This window comes from Mustelus asterias, unplaced genomic scaffold (genome assembly GCF_964213995.1).
Source record: "Mustelus asterias unplaced genomic scaffold, sMusAst1.hap1.1 HAP1_SCAFFOLD_35, whole genome shotgun sequence".
In the NCBI taxonomy this organism is placed as follows: Eukaryota; Metazoa; Chordata; class Chondrichthyes; order Carcharhiniformes; family Triakidae; genus Mustelus; species Mustelus asterias.
The window spans coordinates 4997734-5008310 of record NW_027590117.1 but is presented as its reverse complement, the minus strand read 5'-3'; the positions used below and the strand labels follow the sequence as shown (position 1 = coordinate 5008310).

Below are 10577 nucleotides of genomic sequence, written 5' to 3'. Positions count from 1 at the left end.
CGACCTTCAGTTTATTCAAAAAAAGAAGATGTCAATCACATTGAGGGCGTGTATTGCCATCAGCGCGGTCTGCGATTGGTTAGAATTGGGAGCGTCATTTTCAGTGTTCTCACAGTTCAGCAGGATGGAGCTCACGGATTGGATAAAGTAGCTGTCACTCATTCGGCGCAGAGCGTCCATTGGATAACCGCGATGGGTCAATTTCCGATTGGTTTTCCCAGCTGCCGGTCACAGGCCGTTGGCGGGGATTTACCCCGGGCCCATCAGACACCGCGCGGAGCGGCAGCAAATGTCCCGCAAGTGGCTTCAGTCCCCGGGCCCGGATCCTGAGCCCGCGGCGGGGCTCGGGATGGCGGGAGGGTTTCGGCAGCAGGAATCCCGTCCTGCCCGGTTGTAAATGGGGCGGCACCGTGGTTCGCACTGCTGCCTCACAGCGCCAGGGACCCGAGTTCGATTACGGCTTGGATCACTGTCTGTGTGGAGTTTGCACGTCTCCCAGTGGGTTTCCTCCGGGTGCTCCGGTTTCCTCCCAAAGTCCAAAGATATGCGGGTTAGGTGGATTGGCCATGCTAAATTGCCCTTTCGTGTCAAGGGGACCAGCTAGGATAAATGCATGAGGTTATGGAGATAGGACTTGGTGGGATTGGAATGGCCTCTTTCTGCGCTGTTGGATTCTATAAATCGCAGCTCAGGGTTTCCAATGGCAGCTTCCTGTGTAAACATGTCACTGCAGTTCCCCAGTCTCAGAAATGCCGGTGTTACAAACTCCCCTGGAGTCAGACCAATCAGTACATAAACTGGAATCTTCCTGTGCTCTGTGTGTGGGGCTCAGTGCCACACTGGGTTAAAGCAGCTCACTTTGCAGAGGCCACGGTTAGATACTGGGATCTTCCTGTGCTCTGCTTTGGGGGTGGGGTTTGCTTACTCTGAGTGGATCCCCCTTATTGTTTGGTTTTAATTATAGCCTCTCGCTCTCTTACAGACTGAGCAGAATGGCCTGATCTGACGACACACATTGAGATGGAGGAGCTGCCGCTCGAAATGAAGATGATTGAGAACTCCAGCTTTCTCGACACTCGTTCACTGAGGCCCAGCCCTTCATTTATCATTAGTTTTCCCAGGATGTCAGGTACATTACCATCTTCATCTGCTGTGCACACTGACCTGACAGTGGGAAGGTATTGGAGCAGGATAGTGCAGTCAACCATGTCAAAGGTGTGGACAGGCTGAGAAGGATAAGGAGGGATAGTTTAGCTGGGTAAGACTGCATTTACCCCGTTCCGATCTTTTCCTTCATATGCAGAATATCACCTGCAATGATTTCTCTTCCCACTTCTGTTTTGTTACCACCCAAATCGCCCAAGGATCTATCCTTGGCTCCCTCCAATTTTTCATCTACACCTTATCCCTCAGTGGCATTATCTGAAAGCACAGTGTTAGTTTTCACATGTATACTGATAACACCCAGCTCTACCCCACCATCACCTCTCACAACCAATCCCCTGTTATTAAATTATTAGACTCCTTCTCCGACCTCTAGTACTGGCTAAGCAGAGAATTCCCCCAATTAAATATTTGGAAAACCAATGTTCCCACCCCAAATTCCGTTCCCAATCACTGACTCCATCTCCCCCACTGATCACTGTCCGACGTTGAAACAAACCCTCATAATCTTGGCACCTCATTAGACTCGGAAATGAGATTCTGACCACATATCTGTTCCTTCACCAAGATCACCTATTTCCAGCTGTGTAACATCACACATTGTTTGTAATATCTCAGCTCACCCGTACCTGAAACCCACATCCATATTTTTGTTACATCTAGACTTGATAATTCAAGCACACTCCTGCAGCAGATTTCCTTCCCTGAAGGACATTAGTCAACCAAATAGGGTTTTATGACAAGCAACAATTAGATTGTTGATTGCAGATTCATATTGAATTCAAATTTCACAATCTGCCCTGCTGGGTTTTGAACCCAGGTCCCTCAAGCATTCCCCAGAGTCTCTGGATCACTAGCCCATGACGCCACTGCCTCCCTTCATCAATGTAAGGACTGGAATTTGAACGCATGCCTCTCGAGGAGACTGTGACCTGAACGCAGCACCTTCGATGACTTGGCCATCCTGACACAGACTATGTATTTCACTCCTCTGCCACTTTCTTGTTCCCCTTTATTTCCCAGTCTCAATCTCTCAGGAGCTTATGTTCACTTTAGTCTCCCTCTTTATTTTTATATAGTTAAAGAAGCTCTTTCTGATCCTTTTTATATTACTTGTTCATTTATGTTTGTAGTTCATCTTCTCCCACGTTAGTATTTTTTTGGTCATCATTTGTTGGTTTTTGAAACTTCCCCAATGCTCTGTCTTCCCACTAATATATGAAACATCCTATGTTCGTCTTTCAGTTTAATGCAATCTTTAACTTCCTCGGTTAACCATGGTTGATTTATTCCCTTCCAGAATCCTTGTTTGTCACTGGTATATATCTTTGTTATAGAGGTTTACAGCATGGAAACAGGTGCTTTGGCCCAACTTGTCCATGGCGCCCCCTTTTTTAAAAAAACACCCCTAAGCTAGTCGTAATTGCCCGCATTTGGCCAATTCCTCTATACCCATCTTACCCATGTAACTGTCTAAACACTTAAAAAGATAAAATTGTACCTGCCTCTACTACTACCTCTGGCAGCTTGTCCCAGACACTCACCACCCTCTGTGAAAAAATTGCTCCTCTGGACACTTTTGTATCTCTCCCCTCTCACCTGAAACCTATTCCCTCGAGTTTTAGACTCCCCTACCTTTGGGAAAAGATATTGACTATCAAGCTGATCTATGCCCCTCATTATTTTCAAGACCCCTCTAAGATCACCCCTCAGCCTTCTACGTTTCAGAGAAAAAAGGCCCAAGACAGTATGCACATATTGAATACAGTGTTACCTTTCAGATAAGTACTCTTGAATCAAGTTTATCTTAGTGGGAGGCCCAGCAACACCCCGCCATTGAAATTCCAGGGCAGGGGGAGAAGAAGTGGAGGGCAAAGAGACATAAGATTCAGAATAAGATTCCCTGTCGTGCTGAAGGAGGCCATTTGGCTCATTGAGCCTGCATCGACAACAATCCCAGCCGGGCCCTATCCCCGTAACCCCATTTGTTAACCCTGCTTGTCCCCCTGGCACTAGGAGGCAATTTAGCATGGCACATCTTTGAACTGTGGGAGGAAACCACAGCACCCAGAGGAAACTCATGCAGACATGGAGAGAACATGCAAATTCGACACAGTCACCCAAGACTGGAATTGAACCCGGGTCCCTGGTGCTGAGGTGTAGCAGTGCGAACCACTGTGCCACCATGTCCCCAAGGTAGAATAAGCCATGTAGACCTATATCTTCACAGAAGAGCAACTTGCTGATGTAAATAAAGTAAGGAGAAGCAACTTGCCATTAAAACATTCTGTAAATATTCTGATTTTCTTATATAGAGATCATCTTGAAATATGCAAACAATATTGCAGTTTCACAAATCTATAAAAGCGGGAGTAACGATGAATCTAAGGGTGACTCTCCTTAGAGAGCTAGTTACAGTAGCTGTGGGAATCTTTTGCCAATCAAGTTTAAAAAAAGGAAATTACAATTGTTTTAGCCCTTTATAGACACACTCCCACATTCTTGGAGAGATGCTGGAAAGGCAGAACTTGACCATGACACAATCTGCACAAAGTGACTCCAGAAACACATTGAGTGTTTTTTGTGAGTCAAAAACTATTTTCATAATGTATGTCATTGCTGATCGATCGTCTTTTCTGCTAAATATCTTTTGCAGTCCAGTCTCGCCAACTCTGCTCTCATTCTTTTGCAATTACCCTTATTTACGTTGAACACAGTTGCTTCTGACCCAAGTTTGCACTCTCAAACTGAATGCTAAATTCCACCATGTCAAGTTCACTGTTTCCTAGCGGAGCTTTTACTCTGATTGTTTATGAAAGCTGTCTCATTACACATTACAATATTCAAACTGGCCTGATTTCTGCTTGGATTCACAAAATATTCTTCATGGAAACTGTGCCGAATGCACTCTGAATTCTTCCTCATGGCTACCTCTGCAAACTTGATTGTCCGAATCCACAGGAAGATTAAAGTCGGCCACTGACAGGAAGTACTAGATGACGAAGGATACTCTGTCCACCGTGTCCCGTGTTTGTCTTCTGAGGAGGTCGGTGCGGTTTTTCGCTGTGGCGCGTCGGAACTGTCGACCGATGAGTCGAGCGCCATATCCTGTTCTTGTGAGGGCATCTTTCAACGTCTGGAGGTATCCGTTGCGATCCTCCTCATCTGAGCAGATCCTGTGTATACGGGAGTTAAAAACCTCACCAACCTCCTCAGAAGACAAACACGAGACACGGTGGACAGAGTATCCTCCGTCGTCCAGTACTTCCCCGGAGCAGAGAAGTTACGGCATCTCCTCCGGAGCCTTCAACATGTCATTGATCAAGACGAACATCTCGCCAAGGCCACCCCACACCCCCACTTCTCGCCTTCAAACAACCGCACAACCTCAAACAGACCATTGTCCGCAGCAAACTACCCAGCCTTCAGGAGAACATTGACCACGACACCACACAACCCTGCCACAGCAACCTCTGCAAGACGTCCTGGATTATCGACACGGATGCCATCATCTCACGTGAGTACACCGTCTACCAAGTACACGGTACCTACTCTTGCAACTTGGCCAGCGTTGTCTACCTGATACATTGCAGGAAAGGATGTCCCGAGGCATGGTACATTGGGGAAACCATGCAGATGCTACGACAACGGATGAATGAACACCGCTCGACAATCACCAGGCAAGACTGTTCTCTTCCTGTGGGGGAACACTTCAGCGGTCAGGGGCATTCACCTTCTGATCTTCGGGTAAGCGTTCTCCAAGGCGGTCTTCACGACACACGACAGCGCAGAGTCACTGAGCAGAAACTGATAGCCAAGTTCCGTACACATGAGGACGGCCTAAACCGGGATCTTGGATTTATGTCACACTATCAGTGACCCCCACTGCTTGCCTCCTGGACTTGCAGAATCTCACTGGCTGTCCTGTCTGCAGACAATGCACATCTCTTTAACCTGTGCTTAATGCTCCCTCCACTCACATTGTCTGTATCTTTAAGACCTGGTTGGCTGGAGAGATTTACATTCTAATCAGTATTCTGTAACTTGATTTTGTGTCTCTGTATGCCCTGTTTGAGAGCAGATATCCACTCCAGCTGACGAAGGAGCAGCGCTCCGAAAGCTAATTGCGGTTGCTACCAAATAAACCTGTTGGACTTTAACCTGGTGTTGTTAAAACTCTTACTGTGATTACCCCAACGCCGGAATCTCCACATTGTGTAATTACCACAGTTTGAATATGTGCTTTGTGCAGCATTGCCAATGTCTCTAATATGCATCAGGAAGAGCAGTATTCCTAACACCAACCCTCCTGGAATCCCACTTTAACCGACCTCCATTCCAAATAAAAACATTTCCCACTGCTGTGTTTCCTGTCACTCAGTCAGTTTCCTATCCATGTTGCTGCTGTCCCTGTTATTCTATCAGCTCCAAATTTTACCACAAGTTTGCTGTGTGCCCCTTTATTTATAAAATGTTTTTTGGCAGTCCATGTTCACATTAACCACATTACCCTCATCAAACTTTTCTGTTACCCTCATTAAAATCTGAAGCAAGTTAAATATGATCCCCCTTTAATAATTATGTATGTGTTTTCCTTAATGTACATTAGCACAAGTGAGTGTTAATTTAATCTCCAGTGTTTGGAGATTAAACCTCAAACCAGTTTAACCTCGTTGCTGAGGTTAAACTGATTGGATTTAGTTGCCTTATCCTCACAGCCTTTTCTGAAGAAGTGTGTTTACCATTTGCAATTCTCCAGTCCTCTGGCACCACCCATATAACTCGCTCGGATAGAAAACTTTTAAACATTGCCTCTGCAATTTCCACCCTTTTTTCCCCTCAGTATCCATGCTTGTGTCTTGTCCAGTCACAAGAACACAGGAAATAAGGGCAGACATTTACTATGTGGCTCATCAATAATGTTAAACCATTCAAAACAATTTTGATTTCTGTATCTTTATTGCCATACAGTGCAAAGCACAGAGGCACAGCATTAAAACAAGAACAGCAACATCATCAGACAATACATAGATAGAAATCACACTGTTTCTGACAAGTTTTCTAAAAGTCACTACATTTTCAGCATTCCCAACAAAATCATTTGAAATATCAGCAATTCTATTGGGGAGAAAACAAACTGTGACTATTAAGATGTGAATCAAATTTCTGTAGTTTATACTGACGATCACCAAAACTATGGTAACTCCGAATAAAGAACTTTTCAAGCTTGGGTAATAAGGTTATGTACTAATTTATAAATTTGAACTAAACCATAAATCAGCCTCTTGAAAGGTTGCAATCCAATAATTCCTAATCCCTCATAAAGTATTCTCCTCATGCCTTCCATTTTCCTGGTTACACAGCTTTCCACTCTTTCTATCAGCTGTATATCTTTTTGAAAGTGTGGGTTCCAAACTGTGGATGCAGACTCCAGGTGTGGGCATACCAGCTGCTTATGGAGTTTCAGATCTTGGGATTGAACTCCACTTTACTCCTCACTCCCTTGATTCCCTGAGAAACCAAAATTTGTCTATCTCAGCCTTAATTGTCATAGACTGTCATAACCTGCAGTGTAGATGGAGGCCATTTGATCCATTGAATCTGCACTGACTCTGACAGAGCATCCCACCCAGAACCTATCCCGGTAACCCCACATATTCTGCTAATCCCCCTAACCAATATATTTGGGACACTAACAGGCAGTTTAGCATGGTCAATCCACCTAACATTTGGAGAATGGAAGGAATCGCAAACATGGGGAGGACATGCAAACATTATACAGGCAATCAGCCAAGGTGGAATTGAACCCGGTTCCCTGGTGCTTTGAGGCAGCAATGCTAACCACTGTGCCACCACTAGTGTATTCAACAATGGAGCATGTCAAAGGATCACAACCCAATGAGTGCAGAAATTTATTCTCATGTCAGTGCGAAATGATCTGATCCTTACACTGAGCCAGCTTCCGCAATCTCCCAATGTCCACAAAATCAAACCCCTTCAGAATCTTGTATGTTTTAATGTTTTGCCTCTCATGCTTCTAAATCACAGAGAATACAGACCCAGTTTACGAAGGGTCACATCATATGAAACCCTTTCACCCCCGTGGACCAATTTACTGACCCTTCGTTAGTGATTGAAGCATAATGAGAAAACCCTTTCCCACAGCGAGTAGTTCAGCTCTGGGATGCATTGTCTGACAATGTGGTGATGCTGCTTCAAGTGAGGCATTCAGAAAGGAATTGGATTGTTAAAGTTACACCAGCAGAGTGGCACTGGTTAGCGCTGCTGCTTCACAGCGCCAGAGACCCATGCTCAATTCCTCCATGGCTGACTGTCTGTGTGGAGTTTGCACATTCTCCCTGTATCTGCATGGGTTTTCCCCAGGTGCTCCAGTTTCCTCCCAAAGACTAAAGATATGCAGAATAAATAGATTAGACATGATATATTGCCCCTTAATGACCCAAGATGTGTAGGTTAAGAGGGTTAGCCATGGGAAAAGATGTTCTTCCAGAGAGTCAGTGCAGATGCAATGGGCAAATGGCCTCCTTTCTCACAATGGATTATGAGGGATCCAATGGACACTCAGTGCTTCCATTTGTGAAGCCAAGGATCCTATCCACTTTGCGAACGACTGTCCGAAACTATCTCACTTTCAAATATCTCCCTGAACCTCACTCCCTCTGAGCCTGCACACTGTTTAGAACTGGACCATTCAGTTTATTTTGCCTCTCCCCATCTCTTCTGTGAAAAGGCAGCACTGTTCCTGAGTGTGGGATTAATAATGTATCTCTTCCACAGTATCAGTGAGAACTGATACTGCAGCTTCTGTTTCTCCAAGAGAATCTTTCTGGCTAAAGCCAGAATTTACAAGGATTTCTGTCACTGAGACATTGTCTGGCCGTCTGTGTCTCGCCGCCCTAACTCACTCTGTCTCTGTCTCTCCCTCCACCCACTCTCATCGAGTCTATGTGAAGGCGGAATATTGTTGTTTAGTGACTGAGTGCACACAATCTGTATCTTCATCTGATCAAATAGAATTCAGCTTGTGAACAATATCATCATTTCAACCAGTTCTGGGTTAAATCAGGCACAGCTCTGATTGGCTGCAGCCCCCTGAATCTGGGGAGCAGCACCGGCCTCAGAGGCTTTTACAGTTACTGAGCCGGGAAACTCCAACAAATCCCTGAGAATCCACAGCACAGAGCGAGAGGAAAGCCTGGCCTGGGAGCTGTCAATCTGAGACACAGTTTGACCCTGTCAATGTGCAGATGTGAACCTGCTCCTTCCATTCCCAAACTGTTATAACCAAGAATACAGAACGCCCAGTAATGACCAGCTTGTTGCAATGTGTTTGAATGAACATGATGTGATATCATCGAAGCAGCATTTTGAAATATTCATTCAATGTATTCTGATTAAATGTATTTTTATGCTCTGTGTGCATTCTTATGCCATTGCATAAGAATCTTCCTCTGACATGAGACCGTGTTTTGCCTTTGTGCCTTGATGCTGCTTTAAAAAAACATGTTCATGTTCTGAATTTTCTCATCGAACCATAGGAAGAATTATAGAAAAATAACAGCACAGAAGGAAGCCATTGAACCTATCCTGCCATGCCAGTCCAAGGACACAGCAAGAAATCTCACAACACCAGGTTAAAGTCCAACAGGTTTATTTTTTTAAATACTTTTCCAATTCAATCAAATCAAATCCAATTCAGAGTCTCAACAAGTTGAGACATTTCAGATCCAGGCTGACAAGACAGGGCGAGCGACCAAACCACCCTGTCCTGGGCCTGATCGACATGAGCCAAGCTGATTGGAGAAGGGGGAGGTTCCTCCTCCAAGACCTGAGCTCATTTGCATCTTAGCCAAAAGGCCGAGATGCCGCTTTTAAAAATTGCTTCATATGAATATGAAACATATGAAGCCTCAGCGTAACCTAATGACCTCGACCAAGTGCGGCCGACCATGGGCTGCCGTCCATACACTTGATCTTAGCCAAAAGGCCGAGGTTTATTTGGTAGTAAAAGCCACTAGCTTTCAGAGCGCTTGCAGCTCCTTCATCAGGTGAGTGGTATTCACGAACAGGGCATATAAAGACACAAATTCAATTTACAAAATAGTATGTCCTTTCCAAGCCCATCTTCCTGCACCCAGCCCGGAGCGATGCAGCTGAATGCATGATGGAGATCCAAATAATGCCAAATATTTGCGAGCCTTCTTCGAGTCAGTGGCTGCCCTGTAGCAGCGGAGCAAACATTTCAAATCACACCCGCTGCGCGCAGGGCTCGAACCTGCGCGGGGAAACCCCATTGGATTTCTCAACGCCTTAACCACTCGGCCATCGCAGCTGCTTATTTGCTGTTGTGATGTAACCGACTTAGCAACATTCACAGACCTTTATCAGGCACCGGAATGATGCAGAGCACAGCGGGCGAGCTGAAATTTGTTCGTCTCCTTTTAATTTGTATCTTTGTCTCTGATCCAGAACTCATTCACTAGTTCAGAGACTTGTTGTTCTTTTTCATTAACCTTTCATTAAAATCAAGTTGAACCCGAATTCTGCATCCGAAAAATAAAACGAAAGCAACAAGTCCACTTTATTTCATTGCAGTCAAATGTTGCGTTTAAACCACATGAGGGCGCTGATAATGTCCAATACACATTACCAATGCGATGGCCGGGAATCGAACCCGGGTCAACTGCTTGGAAGGCAGCTATGCTCACCACGATACCACCACCGCTCGCTCCGCTCATGTAATTGTTATTTTCATCAGTTATAATTACAAAACTACCTTAGCTTCTGATTTCAGCAGACAGAAGGTATGTCCTTGGGACATTTTTTTTACCTGAACTTGGCTTGTCTCATTTTTCTGGACAGTTTTAGCCACCTTTTTGCGATTGCTTCTGACTGATAACTCTGATTAGATTTGCGGCCTGTTCTTTCATTTGAACAAAGTTTCCACTGAACGGAAATTGAAGCTGGATTTTATGTCAGAAACACATGGATGATGAGAATATTTGCTGATTTTTTTTAGAACTTTCCCCCTTCTGTTCTGACTAAATAAGTCTAATTAAATAAGTCAACACTCTGAAGGTCAGGAACTGACCCTTGGTCAAATGCTCGCACAGTCACCACAACACCACCTGGCTCTGTCACCCCCTCTGTATTTATAGAACGAAGCAATGAAGTGGCAGAGAAATCACAGCTGAGAGAATTCTGTAACCGACATTCCTGTTCTGGGAGTTTTACACTTTCCGATAGATCGGGGTGAGCAGGGTCGCCCAATCAGAAAGCAGATCCTTGGGACATGGAATTTGATTAATATCATGTTTTGCAATCATGTTAATCGGTAAGGACCATGTTGATGTAATTTCACTCCAATCTGTGAAGGTTTGTTTGAATCGTGA

At 44.8% G+C, this 10577-nt stretch overlaps 1 long non-coding RNA gene and 1 other non-coding gene across 2 annotated transcripts; one reads left to right on the top strand and one right to left on the bottom strand.

Annotated features, from left to right (window-relative positions):
- The first annotated feature begins 265 nt into the window (after positions 1-265).
- Positions 266-5322, top strand: LOC144482341 (uncharacterized). The gene is made up of 3 exons (XR_013495944.1): positions 266-498; positions 983-1129; positions 3821-5322. It is a non-coding gene; the product is annotated as an uncharacterized LOC144482341 (long non-coding RNA).
- A 4516-nt stretch (positions 5323-9838) lies between these two features.
- Positions 9839-9910, bottom strand: trnag-ucc (transfer RNA glycine (anticodon UCC)). The gene has a single exon. It is a non-coding gene; the product is annotated as a tRNA-Gly (tRNA).
- Positions 9911-10577: the final 667 nt, after the last annotated feature.